Here is a 13740-nt window from a genome sequence, read left to right on the forward strand (position 1 = left end):
AAGTTGATTCACAAATAAACAGCCCAAAATAGAGCATATGGCTTCTACTACTGTGTACTGTTGTAACTGTTGAAAAATTGAATGTGGTCTGTATGAGATGTGTCGTAATCATGCAAGACTAAAGACATTACAGTACAGAGTTACCTGTTTATTATGCACCCCTGTACAATGAAATGCAATCTGATATGACACCCTTGCAATGAATCTTATGTTTGTTTAGAATAACCCTTCAGTTTCTGTTGACAGTATCAGAGAGGTGTCGATTCTACCCTACGGTCATTTCGAGGCTGTGTATGAGAGCGTGTTACATTGACAGATGTGTTTTCCAACCTCCATTTATATTCACGAGGGAGAACAAAAGGTCAGTACTTTGGATAATGAGATGTTACTATCATCCAATTTATTGCACAGAGCACTGGGGCCATTAATGGATTTAATGTGTTTCTGTACTCATCACATAACAGGTAAGCTCATGAAGCAGGTTTTCACAATCTGGCTGGATAACTGTGTAAAATCTGGAAAAGCTTGTTTTTACTTCCAGGCTCAGGATTTTACTAAGCATACAGTAGATGTATTATTCAAAGTTTGGATTACCGGCCCCATCTCCTGACTGATGCTACTTGTTGTTGTGTAAATGGGAAACTATTTGACAGCCAATTGTGATCAGTTGATGGTTGAACTGATTTAATGAGCTGGCTGAAAAGAGCATTTGTGGACTATGTTGCTATATTCAATGTCTTTGGACACATATGTGTACAATTAGTGGGAGACAACACAGTTTACACAAATGTCCCTCATGTCCTACTTGTTCTTACCACTAATTGAGATAATTCATGTTATTTCAATGTATTTATATTGGCACACATTTTCACCATTTTTCCCACTCTTTTAAACCAGGAGTCTCAAACAGGCAGGGTGCCATTTCCTGACAATTTTTCTTTTTTGCTAAGTATGATTTAAGTAATGGAAATATTTTCAGAATATTACACTTTCTTACCAGAAGCTTCTCCAAGCTTCGAGTTTGAGACCCCTGACATAAACCAATGCAAAAGCTCATCATAAAAAAAAGGTTTTGTATAGTTTCATTATTTGAAAATTATCTTACATCTATGCATTAAAATAAATACATTATCAATTACATAAAAAAAAATTAATAGTTAAGTATTTTTTTTATTATCACTGGCTTTTATAGATATATTTATATAAAGCCACTGCATAAATAGTTTGGTTATTTGCATTAATTAAAATTAAAAATGAATAAAATGTTAAATACCACCTTACAACGCCTGTTGGACGTGTTTTTCCAATACACATTCCTCAGACCTCCGACCTGGGATCAGTGCTGATAGCTCAGCCACCATAATCTCCCTTTACAGTTAGGACTCGCCCATATAGCCAGGGTGATTGACAGCCGACTCCTCCAACCAAGTGGCGGCCGACTTGCCTGGCCTCCTTCCTCCCCTCCTCCTCCTCCTTGTCCGACTTTGTTGCTCTCCTGCCCCGCTAATCCGTCTCCAGTCTCTCCGGGGAGCCGAAGAACAACTCGACAAACTCCCAACCATGGAAGAAGACAATATAATAATGCCTGTTTGACTCGGGGGGAGACATTTTCCAAGGTAAGTTTGGTGATTTACACTGTTCAAACCGGGCGGCTGGGATTTAGCGGCTAGGAAGCTGCGCGTGTGGGGGGCGAAAAGTTTATCCGCCTCACTACACGGGACAGGAGGGAACAGGAGAGGACAGGAGGGAACAGAGGGAACAGGAGGGAACAGGAGGAGAACAGAGGGAACGGGGGGGAACAGAGGGAACAGGAGAACAGAGGGGAAACTCACTCCAATGTTATTCACGGTGGGGATGTGTCATGCTGCTAGCCTACATGTTGGTCCCTCTTGAGCCTGTATAGCAGTCCGAACCCTTGCTATATATAACATGTCTTCTAATTAAATGCCGTATAATTATGCCTCAAACACACATAAATGAATGGCGTTACTCTGTCATGTATTGTTACTTTATGTCTGGTAATTGTGCGATAAACTGAACACGGGCTTCACCGTTGATGAAACATGTTGCTGGGCTTCAACTTTAATTTAGACCTGTTATTGGTGAAAAGAAATTTGGCTTGATTTAAAATGTATTATACTGTTAAAATGAATGAACTGTAATGGACTCACAGCCTGTGTGGTATTTTTGTGGTATTTTTGTGGCAAGTGTGGGTTGTGAGCTGTGTCCACTGTATATATTTTATTGGTAAAGAACATTTAAAAAGCACTGTTTGTGCATTGGCTTTCATTCACTTGTTTTGCTTCTAGCTCTCAAATTCAACCACAGGAACACTATTGACAGTGTTTTAGACGAAGCGTTGAAATTGGGAGTCATACAAAGGCACTTGTTGATGTGATAAACAACATTAGTCTCCATCCTGCTCTCGCTCTTTTTTGTATATTTACATGCACAAGTATAGTTCCGGGGCAGCAGTAATGGTTAATGCACCATGTCGGCAATTGGAAACAAATACTTTACACACATGCAGGCAGACAGGCAGACAGACAGACAGACAGAGAGCGGCAGGCAGGAGACAGTGGGACGGGGTCTCTGTACAGATGTGCATTCCTCCAGCCAGCGGAGTAATCAAGCCTTTAAATAGAGCTCAACTGGAATGCAAACACACCAGGCAGAAAGACGAAGCCTGGGGGCGTCTCAGGAGTTGGAGAGGGAAAGGTAGATGGCAGAAGAAGGGCAGAGAGATTTGGCTGCCAGCTCTTTTGCTCCAAATTAACTCAATTTGTTGGTCTTCCTCAGATGTCTCCCCATTTGAGGCGAGATGTGTGTCAGAGTTCATCGTTCGAAGGGAGACGCCGCTCTTCTGCTCCAATCCACTGAGAAAGTCAAACTTGTTTAGGGGCAAGATTCAAATGTTGGATCTGTGTTCTTGCATCGCCGTGTAACATTGCACGTTGCGTACCGGTGGCAGAATTTGAACCTTGCCCACAAATCCTGAAACATGACGTCAGCGTACGCTCGTTTATCATGTTTATCACGCACGGCCGGTCTGCGATGCTTCAAAGAGATGACGCGGTGAAAATATGTAATGTTGTACAGAGCACATGTTGTGGGCACTGAGGGAGATTTACGTTCGTGTATTGAAAGTATTAGTATTTCAGCTTTAGGTGGTCATTGAGTTGGTTTGGTCGTTTTTGGTTGAAGTTTTCTGTTTGTTCAAATCATATAGAAAATCACACATTAAATGCTGACAAAGGATGGCATTTTGGGATTCATTAAGGATTTTAGTCTTTTGTAATAAGCTCAGAATTCAGTACGGAGGAGTCATGCATGATCCGTTGTTGGGTGGTCAGAGTTTGGTGTGTGTTTCCTTCTTTAAGGGTAAAGTTGTCCTCATCACAATTGGCGGTACTGACCAATGTATGACTCTCCCCCTCTTTTGTAGAAGTGGTTTGCCACTTCTGGTTACTTGAGACATGGAAGGGAAGGCTTCACACTCATAGACTGCAGTTTAGTGGCCGTCTGTTGCCCAATTGGAGGCAATTCTCCTCCTGCACTCCCATGTGGCAGTAAAACCGAACGACAGAATTGCTTCAGCCAGTCCTGTTTGCCAGGTTTTCAGTGGTTTCCAGTTTGCGATATTGGCTAGTTGTTGTTTGGTCCCAGTCACCATAGGCTGTGTGGAGAGAGGAGCCACACACCTGGCCACCCCCTGCAGTGTCTCTGTCAGTTAGCACAGTGTTTGCTATTAATGGATTGTGCTTCACAGACTGGGTGGCCCGATCGAGAAGATGCTCCTCAGTTTTAATTTCACAGTACATTAAAGAAAGCTGGCTTTGATACCGTCTAGCAGAACCTCAGCTCTTCCACTCTTGTGACCACTTTACCGCTGTGAAACGACTGTAAATGTGCACAGTGTTAGAAAAACTAGACACAAGGCACCTTGCTGTTTACCTCTGGGAAGTTAGCCTGCCCATGGAGTCCCAGGTCTTCTGTCTCTATAAAAGGAAAACTGGAGTGTATTTTTGGTTTACAAACATTGCGACCAAAAGAAATCTGTTAAAAGATTATTCAGAAATACACTCCGTGAGCAGTACATTAACATTTTGTCCACAAAAATAAGGGAAATCCAAGGGGCTTGGATATCTGAGAATAGTGTAAAACCTTATTTCAAACATGGCAGACAGCTACACATTTTGGAGCCTGTCAGGGCGTGAGATAAAATGTTAATGAAAACCCTAAAAGTTAAGGCGACACACACTAAAATACATTTAGATCAGAGACAGGGATTTAACCTACACCTGCCCCATTGTTCCAAAATCCAAATCTTCTTGCAGTTTACTGACCTACAAAGGTCTAACTTAATCTACTTTAGTTCAGTTTTAGTACAGTTCACTTCACTCAAACTCACTTCCAAACACCTCATTCTACTTTGAAAAAGGCACTGTTTTTCAGTTTGCCTTCTGCTTCGCCTGATTCCCTGCAGACAGCTCCCACTGGCAGTCCAATCTCTGCACTAGCCCCGGCCAAAAACCACACACACACACACACACATACACACAAGTATGCACAGGCTCCACTTAGACCTTCACACAGACTCATGCATGCACATATACATGCATAGGCACAAACCCGGACGATCCAAAAACTTCACATAATCACAAGCACACAGACCTAAACTGGGTCCAAGCCTCCATACTCTCTTCTCCACACTCATATTTCACTAGTCACACACAGAGGGCCCACGGCAATCAACTTTAAATTAGAGAGAAAGCTGCTCCAAGAACTGGAGTGCTGCTTGCCAGGTCTGAGGCCATACTGTTCTTGGTGTGTGTGCATGCGCGCGTCTGTGTGTGTGTATGAGAGACAGAGAGACAGAACGAGCCAGTTCTTGATATTAAACCAACTTTGAGGGGCCCAGAGTGGGGTATTTCTCCTCCTCTGTGCTGCTGTTCGTGCACTTTATCCCCCACTCATACTCACCAGAAGCTCTGCTCCGTTGTTCACTGCATTTCGAGAGTTTATCTGCGTGAAAGAGTTGTAAGTCGTTTGATCCCGACCTGGCTCGTTCATTTCTCCTTTTACTACGATTGTCTACATTTGCTTCAGTTCCCACAGTTCCAAGCCACAAGGTCAAGCCACTGGATCTTGTGGCTCAGAGCTGCGGTTCCCTTGAGGTCATCTGACCAATAACAAGAGTGATAGTGTGGTGATAGTGAAAGTGAATTTGCTCAACAGTATGGGTATTTCTTTCTAAGAGGTATGCTCCTTGCACAACTTGAGCTGCTGCCTGTTCTACAGAAAGCTCCCAGTGTGATGGGTGCCTGATTGAATACATAATGGCAGCTCTGCAAAGAAACCCTATACTCGCTCTTTGGTATATGGATCTGATGCCAGACATCTGAAGCTCGCTGCATCTGTTTCATATTGAAGAACCTATTTTTGCCAGCTGACTCCATTTTTGACTCTGGAAATATTTGAACATCATGTGGCACATCATCTTCATATAGCCTGTTATCAGTATAATGGGTAACGCCTGTGTATACGACTATTAAAGAACAAACAGGATATACAATAAACTGAAGCTAAATTCAACAAGAATGTTTAATTGTGAAAAAATGAAAATATTTCACATTATTATTTAAAACAGTGGCAAAGCATAATAGAGCGCTATTGCAAGCATGCAAAAGAATAGAAAACAGGCCAATATGGATTTATGATTATTGTTTCTATGAGCAGGGAAGTCACCATCTCCTTTCTCCTTTCTATCACTCTTTACAAAAGCTATTTCCCTACCTGTTGGCTGCAGAAATATTGTCTTTGGCAGTACAGTTGACAGCCAAATTAGGGCATCATATTTGTTACATATTAGCCTGAGTGGAGACTGTATGATTATGTATTTTTGTTACCTTGTTTTACATTTGTGTATTTAACTTGACGTGCCATCACAGCAGCTGAAAGGGAAGAAGCTGCAGGAGTATGAAGTTTAGGTAAGGGATCAATTTCTAAACAGGATGAGCTCAAAGTGGTCTGAAGCTTATTGTGCCCACTTAAAGCCATCATCTATTTGTTTAATTCATCTTCATACATAGTAGTAGTACATTCTCCATCACTGTCTATTTACATTATCTCAATTTACAGACAGCTCAATTTATAAAAACTGTGGAGGGAAGGTGGGTATTAGTTTACACAAGAGTAGACATGAGATACAGTATTATACAGTAACTAAAGTGTACACAGCAATACAGTGGCCATTAACCCTATCACTGTTATTCTTTCTCATTCTTTATCCGGAAATGGTTTTTTAATGGGTTTAAGGGTCAGTTTCCTTCATGAAAGGTACGCGCCTTTTTTTAGAGAGGCAACCTTGAGGCTGGATGAAGGTTGCAAGAAAAAACTAATCCTGAAAAGTAAATGGTATATGCTTACTGTCAAGACAAAAAAAGGGACATGTAATAAAATAAAAATGACAAGTCAGATTTTATTTATAAGAAACATAATTTGCCTGATGGGGTTTTACAATCTGTACAACTGGTTATACCCTTTGTCCCTAGACCCTCAATTTGGGTAAGGAAAAACTCCCCCAAAAAAGCTTTTGAAGTACTTTTGAAAAGAATGCAGGCTAGAGAGCGGTCTGTAGTTATTTGGAGACCCTGGATCAAGGTGTGGTTTTAACTTTTGGTTTAACCACAGCAGTCTTAAAGCTACAGTATTCAGCATTGTAACTACTAGAGATGGCCAGAGATCCTTGAAAAGGTTGGCGGGGGTCCAGAAGGACAGGGCAGCAGGCGGGGCACACTTATAGTTCAAAACACTCTCACACCATGCCCGGTTGAAAATGCCACTTTTGATGGGTCATTTGAAGAGAGAGAAAGGCACTCACACACTTCCACAAACAGCAGATGGCTGGTTTACGCCGACAGCTCCACTCTATGCTTATCACTTGTTGGGGTGAATGACAGCGAAGCTCGGCTGTCCTAAAAAACTGCATGCTCACAAAGTTCCAGGAAAGATAAACGCTAAAGAATGCGCTTCCTTCCCATGCCAATGTGCTTTATGATCCTCTGGACCTCGACATAACGTGTTTATCTATGGGCCGCAGAGAAAGATGAACCCAAAATTCACTGCCTTTTTTTGAACCATTTATTTTAAGGAGGAGATGTTGTGTTCGGTTTGTATATGTGACCCAAATACCAATATCCCAAGTGTCGTGTATGAAATGTGTATGAAATCTGCCGGGCACGTTTGACACATTGCTGCAGTCTTGCCAGTGAAAGCAACAACGGTCACATTAGCCGTATATTCTGTAACTACCATGTCTAGTGCAGTGTTGACTGTGGAGATTATTAGAGCTTGGCAGAAGATCAGCCCGTGCTGGAAAAACACTATTGATTGCTCTGGTATAAAGTCCTACCTCCAAATCATGAGCGGTTACTTGCCAAACCAGCATGAAGAATACTGTGGATTGATTTACAACCTTCTGTGGCAAAAAAAAAAACCCCGTACCAGCATTCTGGCTGCTCGGTGTTGACTCCCACCCTGCAGGTGTTCATATTTACCCTTACTGCCGCCTTGAAAATGCTGTTTGTGAACCTGGTGTCTGACATGAAATTAAAGCAGTTTTTTCAGCTGAGCACATGGATCCACCATCTTGTTATTTGGAGAGGTTCATTAATGCAGACTCACTTTGCCGTCTCCGTGGGAGCTTAAGCGAAAGAAGAGGAGTGCAGGTCTTATTTTTGCTTTTGTTCAGTGTAAATACTGGTGTCATTCCTGTCTCTATTACAAGCTGCGTAGGTAGTCAGAGAGCTCGAAACGGCACGTTGTGTTCACATTTTGTAGGGAAAAACCACAAAGCCACACTTTAGAGTTTAATAATTATATTTGTGTCAGATGTAGGGATTTTGGGAAGGGTATATCAGTGGTAATTAGTACCAAAACATCTATTTGTTCAATACTGAAGACACATTGTTTTAGAAACAGCAAGCACTAATCTCTAAAGTGTGGCTTGTAGGCAGCTTTTGCCAAGTTTGGACAGACTGAATAACATGTGTTCAGGCTCTCAAGACATTGGCAATGCTGGGTTTGAGCCAGAATGGCTACAGCATGGTTAAACCATAGACAGTGTGAATCATTCAGGGGTTTTAAGAGATAATGTTGAAAGACGGAGCTAAGGCTTTAAGTGGGCAGGTTCTGGTTACCCAAACAGTAACACTGCTATCAACTGTTGGACCGATCCCAAACTGTGGCATATGTAGTTGTAGTTTGAAAAGAGACATCCCCTGGTGTTTATAATGTATTTGTATCTGTTTGTTCATTTGAAGTGCACTCCTCGACTGTGTGCGCAATCATTTTGCCTGAGTAAATAAATCTTACAAAAGCCTTTTGTTAAGAAGGGAAGAATCCGTTTTGAATATTTAGGCCTAGGCAGACCATATTATTTATTCATTTGTATTATTATTTGCATGGGATGGAAATTCTTGTTGCTTCTATCCTTTGTAGACAAAAGTGTGTCTCTAGAATAGAGCTAAAACAATTAACTGATTAGTTGATCAATAGAATCAATCAGCAACTATTTTCAGAATGATTCATTGTTTCAATAAAGCATATTGTCACCTATGGTATGTATTTTTGGACTTTAGACTGTTGGTCGAACATGTATTAACTTTGTAATGGACATTTTTCACTCTCACTATTTATTGAGAAAATAAACAGCAGATTAATCCATAATAAAAATGATTGTTAGTTGCAGCCCTTCTCCAGAAGACAAAGTGATTTATGAATGTTAGTTTATTCATTTTTAAAAAAAATACAATATCAGTGTCTTTTACAGTTATGCCCTCTCTACTATGGCTTGAGTGTATATATTTAAAATAAAATTTAAAGTAAATTTAAAGTCTCTCAAAAATATGTTTGGCTTGTTGTTGCTTGCCCTGGATGAGTTTCACTGTGCAGCATGCTGTATGTGCAGCGTTTGTTTTCATGTTCATGTTCTGTGCTTTAATCTCAGTTTTAACACCTGGAAGTGCCAGCAGGACTTTGTGACATCATTAGTGTGAAGTTACACACGTGTGATGTGGAAACTTGAATCCTCCAGTGTGCGTAGAGTACCTGAAGCGAAAACACCCTGAACAATCACTACAAGAGACGATAGTCAACAGGGTGTTTTTCATCCTGTACAGCGCTTCACTGAACAGATGAAAACAAGCCCTGATACATTCAGTTGTGCAGGCACTGAAAGGATGAGTCTAAAGGAGAGGAGAGAGGAGTTTAGATGGTGGGCACAAACTAAAAACACTCCTATTAACTCTTTTATGTCGCTCTGGACACGAGTCTCAGCTACATGGCTGAAGCGTAACAGAGGGTGGTCTACATTTAAGAGGCCACCCTTTGTTTGAAAATGTCACCACTTATCACTTAAGGTAGTATCGTCATCTGAGTCTTTTTTTCAGTTTTTTTTAGTGCTCCACATTGTGTTCATGTGTTTCTGCTGCAACAAGGCCACTATTTTTACTGCACTGTCATACATAATTGATAGACGTGTCTGTTTGAATTATGTGACAGTCTGTTATGATGTAGCAAAAAGTCTCTTGGGTAGCAAAAGTGTGTGTGTGTGTGTAACTGTGATGTAACTGTTTTGTTTCTCCCTCGCTCACTCTTAACCTTTCTCTACCTCTTCCTCCTCGTTTGTTTCGGCCTTTTTATTGTTTTATTTGCTCTCTGTCCATCTGTCTGCCCCCCCCCCTGCATCCGCCTATGTTTGTTGTCTTCATGGAGCGTTAGCAGTCTTGAAGGAGGATAAATGGGTGTTATCGAGCATGGTGATCATATCTGATTTGGCAGGCAGGTGACAGAAACAAATGAAGCCATGACTACACTAGCAATGCTTCTTAGACGAGTGCGTGTTCACACCGGAGAGTAAAGTGAACCAAATCCTCCCTTTTTGTCTGTCTTTTTCCCTTGTTCTCAATGTATGAAATAATTCTACTGAGAACTGTGTTCAGCTGGCTCAAACTAACCAACCCTCTCCATTTGTGGCACCAGCACACAGTCATATGTCATATAGGAACACTCATGGCTGAATGTGGAGGGACAATCTGACAGACTGTATGTTAAATACCAGATGTTAACAGGGCCTGTGTGCCTGTGGTTAGCCAGTCCGTGTCCTTGTCATAGGTTGTTAGTTGTTTGGACCTGCTCGGAGGCTAAATGCAGTACTTTTTTTATCTTTTTGAATTCATGAATTAAAAAAAAAAGATATTACTGTCAAAATGAATTACTTATTCATAGGTTTGAAGAATTATTTGAAAATTGTAGCTGATTACAATTGGTCTGAATCATGTTTGAGTTCTGAGCTCATCAGATTTACCTTGAATAAACAGTAGATCAGATTTGGCTAAATATGGCATTGTCTGCCCGCTACGGTTTGTAGGAATTGTTCCGCTAAACTGAATGTTCTTCTGAAGACAGCTTTATTGCCGGTGTTAAGGTTGGTTGCAATGAGTCAAGATAAAATTACAGAGTGAGACAGCAGCACGGGAAAAATCATATCTTACCTTGAAAATCTGTAAGTGCGTTTCCATCCACCTGCTTTTATACACATTTCCAATTAAATGAAAATAAAAAGTCCAAATATTGCAAAACAAATGTTACACTTGGCTGAGATAGAAAAGCTATTGATTAAAAAGAAGATGTGACAAAGTGCAATGGAAACAGTCTCAGCAAATAAATGACGTACATGAAGCATGTGCCTGAAAAGTGCACCGGAGCTTCTGCTTCGCTGAAGAGAAAAGTGCATCTGTGTGGAGGCTGTAACCTTCCTCACATGAATTAATGAAACAAACATGTCGTATTTCTTTCACATTTTCCACATGGCTTCCCATCGTTTGAGGTTTGACTGTGCGCCCTCTTCTTCTGCAGTGCTTCAGTCACCGCACTGGTGAATTAGAACTGGTGAACTGTTTATCTCAATGAGCTCGACTGCTAACATTCACATAACAGCAGTGGATGGAAATCCTCAGTGCTCCAACTGATCTCAACAGAAAAGCAGCAAAGAAGGCCAAATGCATAGTTAGTCCACCATTTTGCTATTAAATTAGTGTGCCTCATATCAAATTGTCAGAAGATCAACTTCAACGACTAATGCCTGAGTTTATTGCCCACTCCTTTTAATTTATATACTTTAAAACTGAACAGCTACTCATCACCGTACTCAACTTGCAAAGTTCTAATCATAGTAACGTGTATTTAGCAGAAGTTGTCGGTAACTAATGCCTGAGCTGGTGAGATCATGTAGAGCTTTTTCTGGTTTGACAGATTTTAACTCTGAAAACCTCCCTCCCTCTGATACTGCCTTTGATCCTAAAATGGCTTCTTAATCTGTCTCCTGGATCACTCAAGACACACACACACACACACAAACACACAAACACACACAAACAGAGTGTCTCAAAATCAACAAACTTTGAAACCAAATCATGGCGGTAGACTGTAAATCAGCGTCCTATCTGCGTTGCTATCTCAAGCAAACAGGTTGGATTGTGGGCTGTTTGTGAGCCGGGTCTGTGCACCGCGCCGTAGAGCCAAACAGTCTGATGAGGGCTTTCTCTTTATTTGCCACTCGTTTATTCTGAAAGAAACTTTGTTAGAGTTTGTGTTGCATCCTGCTTGCAGCAAATAATTCCGACACTAATGATGTTGCAGATGATTCCTTCTTGCAGATGCCTTTCTGTTGATTCAAATCTAACCTGTTTACTCTGCTGTATTAGAAGAGTGAAATGTATTAGCTCTGCTGTCTGGTTTTGTCTGTCACACTGTAGATGCTGCAGTGAGCAGTGCAGATGAGCTGGTTGAGAACTCTCTTCAGCCTGACATATATAGGGTCTGTTTGCCCCACTGTCTGCCCTGACTGAATAGTCCCACTGTAGATTGTGCAGCTCAACTCTACGCGTGCGTGTGTTTTGCCTCTGCCTGGCGCACAGCGTATGGGGGCTGTTTGCTTTACTGCGTGATCTTTTTGCCTGATCCAGTCATAGAAGCGTTTGATTCAGGTTGGCGTAAAAACCAAGCCACCAAAAGTGTTTTTCTTTTCTTTTTTTTTCTGTTTTTAATGGTGGTTTACAGTTGATGTTCGGAATGATTTGCGGTAGCCCACCAGTGCTAGCTTGTGTAACACTTTTATTTAATTTTTTTCAAACGCACAGGTCTGCATCTGAGTTAGTTTGTGATTTATTGTGCCACAAAAATGTAGAAAGCAATGAAAACACGGCGTGTATATTACACATTTGGAAGGAATCACCTACAGAGTAATCCAGATGTTAATTGAGTTGATGCAGTTTGTGACCCTACTGGTCTGTCCACTATTTACGTCCCATTGACTGTTTCCTTCTCTTTCTTGTGAGTCAGGTATCCTTATGCTTTCATGATGATCGGTGCTGTGCAAGCGCTTTCATTCAGTGCATCCTACTTTATGTTTAACTCTTCCGGGTTGTCTCTGTTTCCTCCTCCTCCTCCTTCTGTCTGCCCCACTCCTCTCCTTCCCTGTCCTCCATTCATTATTGCTCCCTCTTTCATTGGTCTCCTCTTCCATTCCCCTTCCCTCTCAATTTCAATTCTATTGCTCAGTCTGCGATGAATTAAATATAAGCAACTCCCAAATGCTGGGTTTAGAATTTAGAAAGAGCAAATCACATGGAGGGATTTACTGTCGGTGGAAAAATGATGCAAGTTCATCACGCTTATAACTAACACAGTTGCAAAGTAACACGTGACATACCCTAACTAGAAACATGGCTACAGAAATAGATGTAGGCTACCAAAGAGTGTAATCCTTAGCATTTCTTCTTTTTGCTCGTTTATTTTAATTTGATTTTCTTTCTTTGTTTCCATTTGGTTTTAATTTGCTTCCTTTGGTGCTAAGAGCTCATTAGTTTGGTTTCTTTCAGTTTTTGTTGTCTCCATTGTTGGTGTGAAGGCTCATTGTTCTGGTAGTTTTCCAACATACTTCCCACTGCGTATTGAACCAGGTACTGACCACAGTGTGTCTGTGGCTTTATTACATTATGATCTCTAATCTTTAATTGGATCAATATGCTAATTTTAGACAGTTTTATTTAGGCAAGGTGCCTCTGCTCAAACAAAATCCTTTGGCGTCTAAAAGGGGTTTTGTAGCGAGCGATGTTCACTCTGCAGTTATTCTAAACACGCCGGACGTATAAAATCTCTTCCTTGCCTGACCTACACAGTGTTTAGTTTAAAAACATCCTGATGTAAATTCCTCTATGATGTGTATACCTTCAGCCACTGTTGTGTTTATATAGGTTTGTGACTAAATAGACAGGCATTTAATGGGATGCACCCATATGAAAAGTTTGGCCAAATCCCCCTCCCCCTCCTTCTCCCTCTCCCGACACACAAACAGCAACTAGAGCGATATACATCGGGTGTGGATATCGGACCGATTTTACTTCATTCGGACGATGCCGATATTAATGCCGATATATCGTGCATCCCTAGCATTTACTTATATGAAAGATTATACTCTGTACTTCGGTGTCATTTCTTTCTTTCTTTGTCTCGTTTCCAGCAGCATTTTTGAACAGTCAGTCAGACAGTAGTAATCAAGAAAGCATGGCTCCTTTTTATGCTTTATGCCATTGTTTTTTCCTCTGGTTTGGAGTGTGCTATGACTGGAAGTTAAACCTACTCTTTCACTGTGCCCTTGTGTCTTGTTGAACAACC

The 13740-nt window shown here is 41.1% G+C and overlaps 1 protein-coding gene across 1 annotated transcript in view; it reads left to right on the forward strand.

Annotated features, from left to right (window-relative positions):
- Positions 1-1448: 1448 nt before the first annotated feature.
- il11ra (interleukin 11 receptor, alpha) overlaps positions 1449-13740 on the forward strand; it is a gene marked incomplete in the record, with an annotated part of 41804 nt that continues 29512 nt past the window's right edge. The window contains 1 exon segment of the mRNA XM_035667440.1: positions 1449-1616.

Source organism: Morone saxatilis, unplaced genomic scaffold (genome assembly GCF_004916995.1).
Source record: "Morone saxatilis isolate NCDOM2014 unplaced genomic scaffold, NCSU_SB_2.0 Contig21, whole genome shotgun sequence".
Taxonomy (NCBI): Eukaryota; Metazoa; Chordata; class Actinopteri; family Moronidae; genus Morone; species Morone saxatilis.